Source organism: Rousettus aegyptiacus, unplaced genomic scaffold (genome assembly GCF_014176215.1).
Source record: "Rousettus aegyptiacus isolate mRouAeg1 unplaced genomic scaffold, mRouAeg1.p scaffold_m13_p_13, whole genome shotgun sequence".
In the NCBI taxonomy this organism is placed as follows: Eukaryota; Metazoa; Chordata; class Mammalia; order Chiroptera; family Pteropodidae; genus Rousettus; species Rousettus aegyptiacus.
The window spans coordinates 12,316,627-12,331,742 of record NW_023416288.1 but is presented as its reverse complement, the minus strand read 5'-3'; the positions used below and the strand labels follow the sequence as shown (position 1 = coordinate 12,331,742).

The following is a 15,116-nucleotide window of genomic DNA, read 5'->3' as shown; positions in this document are numbered from 1 at the left end:
CTTAAATTTTTTCAAAAAATTTTTTTTACTTGCTGAATCACCCATTCTTTGTTTAGCTCTTTTATTAATATATGTAGTTATTACCAGAGGGAAGGGGGGAGGTAGACAGGGGGGAAAATTTAAATCATTTCTTCAATTAAAATAAGTAATTAATTAAAAAATACACACACACACACACACACACACACACACACACATATTGTTAGACTCAGCCAGCACACAGCAGTGCTGGAATTTAAAAATCACTGTTGCTGGGTCTCCTAACTCACCAGGCACATGGTTGGCCTCCTATATCATCTCAGCAACAGTTTTGCTATTGCATAATGTGGATCACAACATTGCTATCCTTCATTATTAATTTCCTTGTAACACTATAGGTCATGGTTCAGCAAATTATGCCTGTGGGCCACATTTGGCCTTTGACCTGTTTTTATAAATAAGGTGGTACTGACTGGAACACAGCCATGGTTTTTCATTACATACTGTCTGTGGCTGAGTTCAGGACTGTTGAGTAGTTTCAATAGAGACTATATAGTTCTTGAAGCCTAAAACATTTATAAGCCGCAGGTCCTTGGCACAGAAAATTTGCTCATTGTTGCCACTTATATTGTTTTTGTTGTAGAAGGAAAAAAAGCACTTCAATGTACAGATGACTATCATTTCACAGCACAAATTTCTAAATTACTTGGAGTGAACAAGACATTTTACTGTATCCTATTATGATTTTGCCATCATAATAGGATACATTTTCACTAGGGTAAAGCTCACTGCAAGTTAGATTCCTGGACATGTCTTCAAATAGTGACTTTGGAATCTAAACTTTCTTGATCAAGGGATCATTGGACCTTTTCATTATTAGCCAGATGAGAAGAGAAGAATGAGAAGAGGACATAATGGATAACTACTCATTTTGGCATGGAAAATTTACCCACTACTCTCATTCAGATTTTATTGGACAGCATAGTCACATGACTAACCTTATGGCAGGAGAGGCTAGGAGATGAATCACGGGTATAGTCCATAATAATTCTCTAGGTTTCTTTAATATGCAGATGTCCCAGGACAGCTCCCTTACCTCTCTGCTTTCAGGTTTCAAATTTGTTTATAGCCACAGAGGAGTTCTCATACTTTATGCTGAGATGAACCTGCTTTTAGATATTTATTTGTGTGGTGGTTTTAACATACATTCACAAATTCTCTTTCTCTTAAGAGGTGGAGCTAAATTTCCATCTACACAATTCTTGGCTATCTGTATTATTCTAAGTATCTGTATTATTCCAATATTTGGACACTGCCTGACATGGAACAGATGTTTCTTATTGAATAAAACACAGCAGACTTTTGCATAATTTATTGGAATAGCATACTACCACAAAAACAAATTGATAAATACTGTATTCAAAGTGACCTTCAAATAGTTGCAGATGCAAAACTAAGAAAATTCTGCCAATAATAATCGATGGCCAGAAACAAAGAAAATATAAAAAATCAAATGTAAGGAAGAAGTAGTCATAAAAAAGAGAATAGAATTGGTGAATCTTGTCAAAGAGGCATCTGGAAGCAGGATGAAAACTTATTAATACTGACTAATGGATCTCACCAGACCCTCAGAGAGAAATTAAATATCAAAATCAGAGTGCATTCAGAATTTGTTACATATATTAATATTTAATTTAATTGTCTTTCTAAAACTCCAAGTAGAAAACACAAGTGTTTTTCATGTTAGCTTGTGTTTTAAGCATAAAGCAAAATTTAGTAATGTGAACAAGGTGGTGTTTAATTGAGATCAGAGCTATTTTATATAAATGATCAGAAAAGACTTCTCTAATAAAAAGTACTTTCGAGTTGAGTTTAACAGGAAATGAGGGACTGATTCTTGTGGATATCTGGAAAAAGAGTGTTCCAGTCAGAAAGGAGAATAAGTACACAGGTCCTAAGGTAAGAGAATGTCACATGTGAGAAAAAGCAAGACATCCAGAGTAATGAATGGAATGACTGTAATAAATTAGGTTAGAGGGATATCAAGGGGTATTCTTTGTAAGCCATGGTAAAAATTTTGTTTAAGTGAGATAGGACATTTAAAATGATACAGGGTTTTGAGTAGAGCAGGCAAAATATTTGGCTTATATTTTAAAAAGTATACTTAAGCAGTTCTATGAAGACCGTAGGAGGTCTTTAGGACATCATTGCAATACTCCATGTAAGAGATGACAGTGTCTTCTACTGAGGAGATAGCAGTGGAGCAGAAGTTGTCCGATTCTTATATATAATCTTATAATTAAATTGTGTATGATGACATTGCACCTTATTCTAAAACAAGGGATTCATAGGTTATCCTGTAGTAGGATTCCACCAGAGAAGGCATCCAAGCACTTAGAATAGTTCTTGTAACATTTGGACTCTTCCATAAATATGTGTAGAATGAATGATTAAATAAATGAATTACTTAAAGAATGAGTAGGTGAATTCAATAAGTCCTCACTTAATGTTGTTGATAGGTTCTGTAACTGTAAGAGCAATGATATACATCAAAACCAATTTTACCATAGGTTAATTGATAAAAACAAGAATAAGTTTCCTATGTCATGTTATTAACATTATAATGAAACAACCTTGAATGACACATTATTCAAGGACCTTTTGTACCACATATTTTATCCTTGTTGCAACCAGTTATAATACTGATATTTCCTATGCCAGCTCTAAGTAAAATTACTAAAAATGTGAATCTATTTCCCAATTCTGCATTTCTTTTCATCATGTTCACCATGATCTTCATCGTTAAAAGTTACAATACACTTTGAAAAAGAAGTAAGCTGCATAAGACTTGCTGAATTTTATAGAAGTAATCGTTTACTACCTTACTGAATCTTATAGGCAAAATAATAATATACCTCCTGAGACACTCTATTGCAAGAACACTGTAATATGCAAAATCTCCTTTTTGCATTGGTTCATAGAAAACTCATAGTCAATCCCTTGAAATCATTCTAGAAATAAGATAGTATAAGTTAATAAGCAGAACTATTAAAAATTATGACTACCCACTTAAAAGACGTTTATACAATGAGTAAACCTTATTTAAACAAAATTATGTTTCCGTAAAAATTTATGTTCCTTTTCACTATTGTAGTAGCTCCAATCTTATGAAAAGTTTTACTTTTTGTATCTGTTAAATTTATTAATTTACAAAATTCTCATCACTACGGATGGTCCTGAGTATCTGTAGTGAGATTACACTTTGCACAGATTCTATATTTTTAAAAAAATGTTTTAAAAACAATTCTTTGACATGTCAAACATGAAAAATGTTAAGTGCAATTTTATATAGTTCAACCTAATGTTTCTTTCTGTCCTGGCAATAGAATTGTGCACTGTGCTTCCTACTAATATTTGATACATGTTTCAAGGAAAGAGCAACTTTAAGTCATAACTGTTTTATGGTTTTGCTCATTCTTCATTCTAGCCTTCAGAGACCATAAGATTACTGGAGCTCTGTTAGAGTTGCAATGTTCCAGGGACTTTAATTAATCTAGAGCCCAGCAGAGAAAAGTGAGGAATTAGCATTAAATTAATTATATCCTCTTAATTTCCATTGACTTGCATGTAAGTTGGAATTAATTTTCTGTTGGGCAGAACTGACCTTGTCTTGATTTATAATATAGCAATGCTCTTGCTAAAGAAAAGTTAAGTTAAAATAAAAATGTTTATATTAAACAATTGTACCAGTAAAAAATATTCTCAACTCAAAACATTTATTTCATAAAAAATTCACTCTTTTTTTTCCTGGAACACATTGTTATAGTGCTCGGTAAGATTATTTTTGTCAATCTAGAGGTAGAGGTTGCATTGTTTCAAATTTTATAATTTGAAAGTTCCTTAGAATATGTAGATTTCCAAGAGGTAACCAGAGTCTATAAGCCACAAAATAAACATAAAACAAACAAAATAAATGCAAAATATAAAAGATAATGAGAAAACTCTGATAGATATCAGAGAGTATGAATTTACATTTTACCTTTTACGTTTTTATGATTAGTCTCTGTTTCACATTCTACATAATAGAAATTACTTATTTCACAAGGGTATTTTGAAAGATTATGAAATATTGTAATAGATTTTATCTTTTCAATTTTCAAAGTGAAAGATGAAGTAGAGCATTTAATTCAACAAATATTCAACTGTGTTTAAGATATTTTGCTTGACGCAATGGGGGCGGAAAGAAATGTCTGCCCTAAGGAAATTATAATAAAATTTGGAAAACAGGACCAAAGTACAGAAGTAAATATCAACTAAACATAATTTTTTAAAAAATTTTTTTGTCAGGATTAGAGGGCATTTTACATATTAATTACAAATAGTAGTAATTAACCAAATTAATTATGTAAATAACTCCATTAGAAGCTTGGCAGTGGGAGAGTTTGCTTTAGGTATGAAGTCACATGTGACAGTGAAGTTATAAACCATAACAAAGAATTATATTTGCCACTTCCCAGTCCTAAAGATACAAATTCAACTGACTGGCAAATCATGGGGACAATTTTATTAAAAGCTATGAATGACTTTCAAGAAAATACCAGCTATGTTCATATTATTTTTACAGTGCCTACAAAAACTAATAAAATTAGACTTATCTTGTTATCTATACCTCTGTCACAGGGAAGAATATGGCAGGGGACTTGATCCTATTGATTTGAAGATTTTCAGTATTCTGGTCAATCTCTGAAAACTGAGGTGTAAAAACATCTAAATGAGTGTCTGCCTTTTGTTCATTAGCACTGATATTCTCATTTAATTTAACGAATAATTGGTCTACTCTTGATCAGAATTAATTTTAATGTGACTTCAGCTAATTCTCATGGTTAAAGTTTCTTGTTTGTTTCTTCCTCATAAGCGGGCTGATTCATTAAGTGTTTTTCCTTCTTCTCTGATGAATAGTATATAAACCTAAAACTCTTTCAATTATAACTTTTCTTTATTTTGCTATGATATGCCAACTATAAATATAAATATAAAAAATCTCTTGAAGCGAATTCCTAATGTAGACTGGGTTGGTCTATGGCACATTTTCAATTAGATTATAAGAGTTTCTATAAACACAGACCTCTCTCTACACAAGCTAAAAAACTTACACAAATTTGATGGCAGTGGAATTTAAAAAGTAAAGGCAGCAAAATTGATTTTCACTGTCCCAGAACAAGAAAGATCATGATTAAAATGCTATACAGATTCAATCAGATGTCGGAGGCCATTCTGTCTCCAACCTAAGTACCCTCCTACTGCTACCTAAAAAAGATCACTTGGCTTTTTACCACTCAGATCTTACATCAATAAATGGTATTATATTTAAGCATTTTCTCATGAGAATCTCATAGAAATTAATATGTGAAACCTATAAATGAGTGTAAACTTCTTTGGAAAGTTGAAGCTTATGAGATATTGGAAGACAATATAGTATAAAAATGGCGCTTTGTAAAAAAGTCTTTGCACATATCTGTCCCTTTTGCTAGATTCCTGGAACTATAATTCCCAGTATTCTTTGTGACTAAACTATACATACATGATGAATTTCTATAAGCAGATGCTCTCTTTGAGACCTGACAGTCCAAAAATGAAAATAGTGTGTGCTGCTCATGAAGGCATACATTTCTGCAAGCAGGCATTCCGGAGTCTGTTTCGTGACTTTAAAAATGTCCAGCAATGAGTAACATAAGTAGAATTCTATTGAATTATGAATAGTCAGAAGAATATGCATTTAAGAAAAATTTGCTGGTTGCTTGCCATAACAAGATTTCAGTCAGATTTTCTATTTATTTTCATTTGACCAAACATTCTCTTAAAGTAAGTGAAACAATGAACTTCGTCATAGCAGAAGTATTACACTGTCACTTCTCTCACAAAATGAAAAAATTACTCAATTATAAATACTCAGTATTGTACCTTATGAGGGCTAGTTACACAAAATATAACTATGTTTTATAGCCTTCATTTTATATATTTAAAAATAGGTTACTAAGAGATTTTTAGAAAACATTGGTGTAAAAGAGATTTAAAAAACTCTTAATCTCAGTAATAACCCAAAAATGTGGAAGCAACTTCATTATGGCTTAGTGAAGTTGTTTCAGCGAATATAAATTAGTTAAAAGAAACTTATTATATGAGTCATAGAATTGATAACTTAGATTTAAGACAGGGGCAGGTTGATGAAAGTAAAATAAGGACAATTATGAGGAACCAATGCAAAATAAAAAATAAATTAAAATTCTAGAAAATCATAATAGCACCCACAAATTTGAAAGTGTGAGAGCTAGAAATAAAGAACAGTGAAACCTGGGCTTCGCATATGGAGTCCATGGCATTGTTGTCGAGTAGAAAGTTCAAAGAATGTATCAGCCAGGATATAAAAATAACTCTGAGGCCATAAAAAACACAGTCTGACCTGTTCCTCCAGTGTGCAATGGGGTGTTGGGAGCAAGGAAAAGTCACAGGAAAATGGAGAACCCACTACTAGGAAACATTTTTAGTTTATAGTGGTACAGTCAGAATTTTCTCTATCTTCACGGAGATAAAAATTCAGAGAAAGCAACATAATGAGGACATTCAAACCTCATCTGAAATCTGATAATTCATATATCCATAGTCTGAGAAACACTGACATAGTTAGTTCTACTTTGGGGGAAGATCTGGAGGGTTTGTGTTCTAGACAAAAATGAAATCAAGAAGAATAAGAATGTGATTATGAATGAGTAAAGCATTGAGAGTTTGCCATTTTGAAAGGACTTCTTTCTGCTGCTTTTGTTCAAGTTAATCTAAGTAATAATATCATGTAATTTCACATCCACGTTTTCTGCTATTCGATATCACTTTAGATGGTGGGTTCCCCCAGCAAGAAACCTAGAGTAAGCTTCCAGCACCCATCAGACTGTCAGCACCCACCATCATTATGGAGTAATCTGTATTGGAATATATTCTGAATTTTCTGAACGTCGAGAAAAAGAAAAGATGTCTGGAATATTTCAGCAAAAAAGAAAACATTTTATTTAAAAGAGGAAAAATGAGAATGCTTTTATTCTTCTCCAAAGGGACAATTGGTTAAGGAAGGTAGAGTAGACCCTGGCTGATCACTTGCATGCCACATGTATTCCTTCCTGCCTCAACACGTTGCAGAAGTCCTATCTCAGTTTAATGATCAGGGTCAATTACTCTTGTCCAAACGATGACTCCTTTCCTTGACTTTTTGTCTTGCATGAGATGATCAGAGTGACCAAGCAGCAGGCAAAGCTTAAAATTTAATGTAACATTTACAGAAATTCTGGCAGAAGTGTTTTCCCTTCAGGGAATAAGAAACAGAAAGCACAAATTTATCAAGTGAGTCATAGGGAACAATTATAAACAATACACTCTTACTTCCAAACTTTGGTTCCCAGAATAATGTATTCCATCTATGGAGAGTACCATATAAGTAGAATAATAGTTTTGGGCTTGAAGTATAGATTATACCCTGGAGGATAGTAAACTGAGAGTAATAGTGAAAATCACAGGCAATATATCTAACTTAAATATATTGCATCAAGCCAGCAGCTTCTGGCAGTATAATACGTGATAGCACCAGTGTATCCCATGATCCACTATACCTCTTTTTCTTAAAATTAGGTGCCTTATACTTGATTTATGCAGTATTCCAGATTCCTTGGCAAAATATTGTATACTCTTGGATAGAGGTACTGTGAGAGACACTTTATATTCAGGAGTGTTGAACCCATACCCAGAATATTTGTTGAGCTAAACAGAATCACTGCTCCTTCCACAAGAGAACAGGCCCCATGTAATGAACAACTACCCTTAGGGAATTGTACCACATTATGGGGGTTCCATACCTGTCAAATTTAGTTTTCATCAGTAGCAGCAGTTAGATCAGCCATGGCAGATTGGAGCACATACTGTCCCTTACTCCCTACACTTTAGGTATCTATAGTATAATACATAACTCAAGGAATGGCCACTGGTATAAGTTGTCTGTGTATTTTTATTTATATAACTTTATTGCATGCGTAGATCCTTATAACCACTACTGTAATCAAAATACAGAATTATTCTGTTACTACAATAATCTTCCTCAGGCTGGCACTTTATAATCAGACCCACCATACCTAACCCTTGCAATCACTAATATGTTCTCCATCTCTATTCTTTTGTCTTTTTTGAAAGTATTATATAAATAGAACCATGTAAATTTTGAATCTATTTATATAATAAGATATAACCAATAAGAGATGCAGGGTAAAGTTTATACAGAACCTTTCTGTACTGTCTTTAAAACTTCCCGTTATTCTAAATTATTTCAAAATAAAGAAAATAATATGCATGTTCAAGTTTTGATAAGAATACATTTTATTTTTGAAAAAATAAGCTTACTCTCAAAAGACTTGTTCTATATTGTAATTTTAACTAAATAAGGATCTTGTCAGGAACATTTGGAAATAGAGATTGAATATAATTTTTTGAAACTATAACAAAAGAATAAATGGAAAAAGGGTCAAGAATTTTTTCTTAATTGATTAAAAAAACAGTAGATAGGTTTGGTTAACTTAAAAATAGAAGGGGCTATAAATGGAAAAACATGTACTATGTTCCACCTTCGTTCTAAGGAAAAATAAATATGTACTGAGGTATAGTATTGGCTCTTTGTGAGGTTTTCTATATTGTATGACAGATATGTGAAGTCTATATTGGTAAAATACACTCAGTAAGTATAGCATGTAACATTTGAGTTACAGAAAACCCAGATTCATTTATAAACTATGACCTTTCAAATAATTCTGTTCAATCACTTCTATAAATATTTTAATTACATACATTTATTTAGGCGTGATCTTCTTTGGTGGATTTTTTAAAGCTGGAAAGTCAAAGGAGTGAAAAACCAGGCTGTACTGTTATCTAAACACACACACACACACACACACACACACACACACACACACACACACACACACACAGAGATCCTTTGCTATGTATTAAAAAATTTATTTTTACATTTACTTTTTGTTCTAATTTTCAGAATTTTTTCAAGTTTATTTGTTCTGATGTCTGTTTGAGTCCTTCCGTGTTTTGTGCAAACAATGGCAAATGGCCAAGCAATATTGTTCCTTGGAGAAAAGTCATATGAATAGTAGTAGCAGGTGCACAGGTGCCCTGTTGCCCATCACATTATGGGGCAGTGTCTAGAGATTTCATTGGACTTAGAGGCAGAATCCCAAATATTTGGATTCCGATTCTTTTAATTTATATCATAATAAAAACCTCAAACTATTATTTAAAATTATAAACAGAATTTCTAGTATTTTTTCTGCAATCTAATGGATCAATTTATACATCTTTTGTGAGCACCATTCATTACTTTTATAGTATGATTTGCCATTTGCTGCCAGTTTTACTTCCTATCTATTTATTTAGATAACAAAAAAAATCAAACATGAATATACATGTTTATAATTTTTAAATAAAAAATTAAATTTTCAATAGACATGTGATACAGCTTCCCATTTTATTTTAAATGGGATCTGATAGAAAAAAAATGAACACATAAAATCTTTGGACATTTAGATCAGTTTTATATTCAAATGCAAATAATATTTACTGAGTAATAGCAAAGAGATTGCCACTGTATTAAGCACTCCATATAATCTATTTTAAATAATCCTTATTACTAGCATCTGATTTTACACATAAGGATGTTGAGACTGAGAGGAGAAATAATTGTTAAACATGTGACACATAAGAGGAAAACAGCCTTTTCCAATATTCTTGATTCTTGAAATGTATTTGATTGCATATTTATGTATACCTCTAATTTCTGCATTATACACAACACAATTACACTAATGCAACAAGACAAATTTGTGATTCAGTTTATGGAAATCAGACTAATTATATTTAAACCACCAGCTGCAGAGAATTGGAAAAGGAAATATATATCTTTGTTTTCTGACATGATTTACTCACAAAAGGCATTTGGTAGATATCTATATCTATTGGTATCTACCTATCTACATTTATCTGCATATCGATGTGAATTCTATGGGTTCTAGAATTAGTTATGTATTTATTTTCAAATGAACTTGTAAATTACTCTTATTTAGGATTGATAAAGAACCATCAAGAATGATCATACTTTAGCTTTTAAACTACAAAACAACTGTTTTACTATCACATTCAAAGAATCCCTTCAGCTCCTTTTGATTTCATTTCCTCTCTCATAGGCCTTGCTTTAATTTTTCTATGTTAAAGCTCATTTATCTATTTTATAAGTTAAGTCAAATGTGAGTCTTTTACTAAATTCAAAAATGTATTCTCTTTGGTTAAGAAAGATAACTAATAAAAGTGGTTTACTGAGGTAAATAGTGAGGTAAATAGATTCTTTCAACATTAAATACTATTAACATTTGATAAGAAACAGAAATGGAATAGAAAAGATTAAAATATTTTGGTGAAGGATGATGAAAATGATGTAATAATGGAGAGTTTATTTACAAAAATGAAATGACTTAAGTTGAATATATGCAAGTCTTTCATTTCCAACTTTAATGAATAACTGGTATTTAGAAGAAGTAAAGATATATAAGTAGCAATTATTAACAACTATGACAACATAAAGTAATTTCTTTATTTTAAAGCATAAGCATAAAAAACTTTTTAAAAAATACTTCTTTTCGATTAAAAATAGGCAAAACGTATTTGGTTCCATATAGACCCTTGAGATACCTCTTGTTTCTAAAAGAGGAAGCTGAATAAGAGCAGAATACACTTTTTGGCAAATATACTAGGATTGGTGGACAAATATTTGTGATCAACACACACTCAGGATGAGGGTGTCTAATTCATTACCCATACTGTAGGTTAATATTCAAAAGTGCTACATCCAGGAAATAAGGGTGAATTAGAAATATAATGATACTCCTAAAATCCCAGTTTCAAAGCATGTCAAAACTTCTTTAAAGTGATTTGCCACTAAGCACCATCTAAAAGTAAATGTAAATCCTATTTCTAAGAAACTAACATCATCTTCGACTTCAAATCATTCAGATGTTTTCATAAACAATATCCAGAAATTAATCAAAAATAATCAGATACAATAAATATATGATGGCATATTAGTAAAATAGAATATTACTCACTATAAAAATTAATGATTCATTCAACAACATAGATTCTCACAGGAAGAATACTGAGATTAAAAAAAGACAAAAGAATACCTGTATATTTCTATATATATGAAATTAAAAATAACAAATGAAAGTGGTGAAAGTGGTCAGAATAGTGCCAACATTGCAATGAGGGTATCAAACACTAGAGAATTTAATGTTTTAAGTGTCTCTACTGTCCTAGATAAAGTCAAATACTGATTTAGGTCAAGATAGCTTTATCTAATTTCTAAAGTGCTGCTAAAATAATAGTTCAAACAATGTTACTAGCAAAAGGGAAATGATATAAAAGGGGCAAAAGAGACATAGTCGATGTAAACTCAAATAACAGTAATCATGAGCAATTGAAAAAAAATACTACATTTAAAAAGATTTTCATACCAAAGAAACAATATATGCAGCTTACAAGAATTACAACTTAAATATAAACATAGAGGAAATATGAAAGTAAAACATTTGAATAAATATATATCGTACTGATATTAAACAGAAAAATGATCGTAGCTCTTTTATAGTGATTAAAGTGGTTAATTCTCAGGAAGTATAACAATTCTAAATATGTATGCCCTAAATAACATAGCCTCAAAAGTGAGGAATAAAACATTTAATAGAAGAATTAAAGGAGAAAATGGCAAATCTAAAACTATAGAGAAAGACTTAATCATACCTCTTTAAATAAATGTTAGAATAATAGTTTAAAAAACAAGCATGAATATAGGAACTTTGAAAAAGTCGTATAAACTCAGCAGAAGTACAAGACATTCTTTCAAGTGCATAAGGCATATTTTTACAACATGCTGGGCCAAAAAGAATTTTCAAAGTGTTATACCAATTATGCAGATGATCATACAGATTTATATCTAGGCACTCAGAAATTATGGTAGAAATCAAAAGATAATTAAAATATCTTTATATTTGGAAAGTAAGTCATATACGTCTATATAATCAATATGTGAAAGAAATTTAAAAGCAAAAGTAGCAAATGCAATCTTGAAAGAGAATAACAAAATAGAAGGACTTACCATAATGAATATCAAGAATTATTATGCCACAGTAAACAGTGTGCTTTTGGTGCAAGGATATACAAGACCAATATAGAGTATCCAGGTAGACTTCCATAAACAGGGACACTGGATTTATGTCAGAAAAGAACATTGCAGAGAAATGGAGAAAGAGTAGTTTAAAAAGTTGTATAATATTAATTGGATATATATATGGAAATAAAATAAAACTTGACTCTCTTCCTTTCCCCATATTTAAAAATTAAGTTCAGGTGGGTCATCCGAATATGAAGATAAAACTAGTCTTTAGAATGTAAGAGAGCATAAATTCATGAACTTGGTGCAAAGAATGATTTCGTTTCTTATTTTGTATTATGGTGACATTGGTTACCAAAATCCAGTAAGTTGCAAGAGTACGATTCAACAGTAAGGGATGTGTGTGTGTGTTCACTGCCTATAGTTAGATTTCTTTATGTCACCACATATTTGATCCCTTTTACTGCACCTACCTCCCCCGTCTCTCCACGCTTTGGTAAGTGCTAGTCTGTTGTCCACGTCCATGAGTCTCTGTCCTGTTTGCTGCTTTTAGGTTGCTAGCCCACATATAAGTGACATCATATGGTTTCAACATATTCTGTCTGGCTTATTTTGCTTAGCATGATTATTTTGAGGTTCATCCATGTTGTCGCAAATGGCAGTATTTCATCTCTTCTTATAGTTGAGTAATATTCCATTGTATATATGTACCACAGCTTCTTTAGCCAATCATCTATCATAGGAAACTTGGGTTGCTTCCATGTCTTGGTTACCATGAATAATGCTGCTATGAACATCAGTGTGTAAATATCTTTTTGGATATATGTTATAGCTTTTAAAGTCTTTGGGATAAATACCCAGTAGAAGGATTGCTGGATTACATGGTAGTTCAATTCTTTGTTTTTTGAGAAATCTCTATACTGTTTTCCATTGTAGCTGTACCAATTTGTAGTCCCACCAGCAGTGTATGAAGGTTCCTTTTTCTTTGCATCCTCTCCAATACTTGTTATTAATTGTCCTGTCAATAATAGCCATTCTAATAAGTGTGAAATGGTATCTCATTGTAGTTTTGATTTGTATTTTCCTAATACCTACTGAAGTTGAGCATCCTTTCATATGTTTGTTGGCTGCTTCTGTCTTCTTGGGAGAAGTGTCTGTCAGATCCTCTGCCAATCTTTTAATTGGATTGTTTGGTTTTCTTTTGTTGTTGTTATTGAGTTGTATGAGTTCTTGTATATTTTGGATCTTAGGCCCTTATCGAAGGCATTACCTACAAATATATTTTCTCATTTGGATGGTTGTCTCTTTACCTCATTGATGGTTACTTTTGCTGAGCAGAAGCTTTTTAGTTTGATATAGTCCCATTCATTTATTTTTGCTTTTACTTTCCTTGCCTTTGAGGTCAAATTCATAAATTCCTCTTTAAGTTCAAGGTCCATGAGTTTAGTTCCTATGTTTTCTCCTATGCACTTTATTGTTTCAGGTCTTATATTCAGGTCCTTATTCCATTTTGAGTTCATTTTTGTGTGCAGTGATAGACAAAAGTCTAGTTTTATTCTTTTGCAGGTAGCTTTCCAGTTTTCCCAGCACCAGTTATTGAAGAGGCTTTTCTTTCTCCACTGTATGTTTTAGATTTTTTTTTTTGTCAAAAATTATTTGCCCAAATAAATATCGGTTTACTTCTGGACTGTCAATTCTGTTCCACTGGTCCATGTGTCTGTTTTGCTGCCAATACCATGCTGTTTTGATTACTGTTGCTTTGTAGTATAATTTGAAGTCGGGCAGAGTAGTGATGCTGCCATCCTTGTTCTTTTCTCTCAGTATGGCTTTGGTGATTTGTGATCTTTGGACTTTCATATAAATCTGAAGAATTTTTGTTTTATTTCTTCAAAAAATGCCAATGAGATTTTAATGGGGATTGCATTAAATCTGTATAATGTTTTAGGTAACAAGGTCATTTTAACAATGTTGATACTTCTAATCCAAGAACACAGAATATCTTTCCATTTCTTTGTGTCTTCTTCAATTTCTTTAAATAGGGTCTTATAGTTTTCATTATATAGGTCCTTCACGTGTTTCGCTAGATTTATTCCTAGGTAATTTATACTTTTTGTCGTAATTACAAATGGAATTATTTTTTCCATTTCTTTTTCTGGCAATTTATTATTAGAGTATAGAAACCCTATGGATTTTTTAACATTGATTTTGTATCCAGAAACTTTATGTGTATTTGCTTATTGTTTCTAGTAGTGTTCCTGTGGAGACTTTAGGGTTTTCTATATACAGAATCATGTCATCTACAAATAGTAACAGTTTGACCTCTTGGTTTCTTATTTGGATGCCTTTTATAACTTTGTTTATATTTGTGGATTTTTTGTTTGTTTTTGTTTTTTTATTTCATTTTTTATTTTCTTTATTTATCTGTCTATATATTGATTTTTAGACAAGGCAACTTTTGGTTGACCTCACAGATTGCAAGGATCTTGTCTGCTTACAATCCCTTATTTTTTTTTAAAGTTGTTACGTCTACAGCACCTGGTCTTCCTAGGTGGTCTCCCATCAAAGTACTAACCAGGCTTTACCCTGCTTTGCTTTCAAGATCAAATGGGATCGTGCTTGTTCAGGGTGGCATGGCTGTAGACCTATATCTGTGTTTTGATCTTAAATGATACTACTGTACCTTGTTAAATGCTTTTTCTGCATCTATTGATATGATTATATGACTCATTTTTTAATTCGTTTATGTGGTGTATCACAATCAATTTGCATATGTTGAACCTTCTCTGTACCCTGGGGTGAAGCTCACTTGATTGTGGTGCATAATCTTTTTAAGATGTTACTGTATTCGGTCCACTAGTATCTTATTTAGGATTTTTGC

At 31.8% G+C, this 15,116-nt stretch overlaps 1 pseudogene; it reads right to left on the bottom strand.

Annotated features, from left to right (window-relative positions):
• Nucleotides 1–14,761: 14,761 nt before the first annotated feature.
• Nucleotides 14,762–14,880, bottom strand: LOC118610924 (annotated as a pseudogene).
• Between the last annotated feature and the right edge of the window lie 236 nt (nt 14,881–15,116).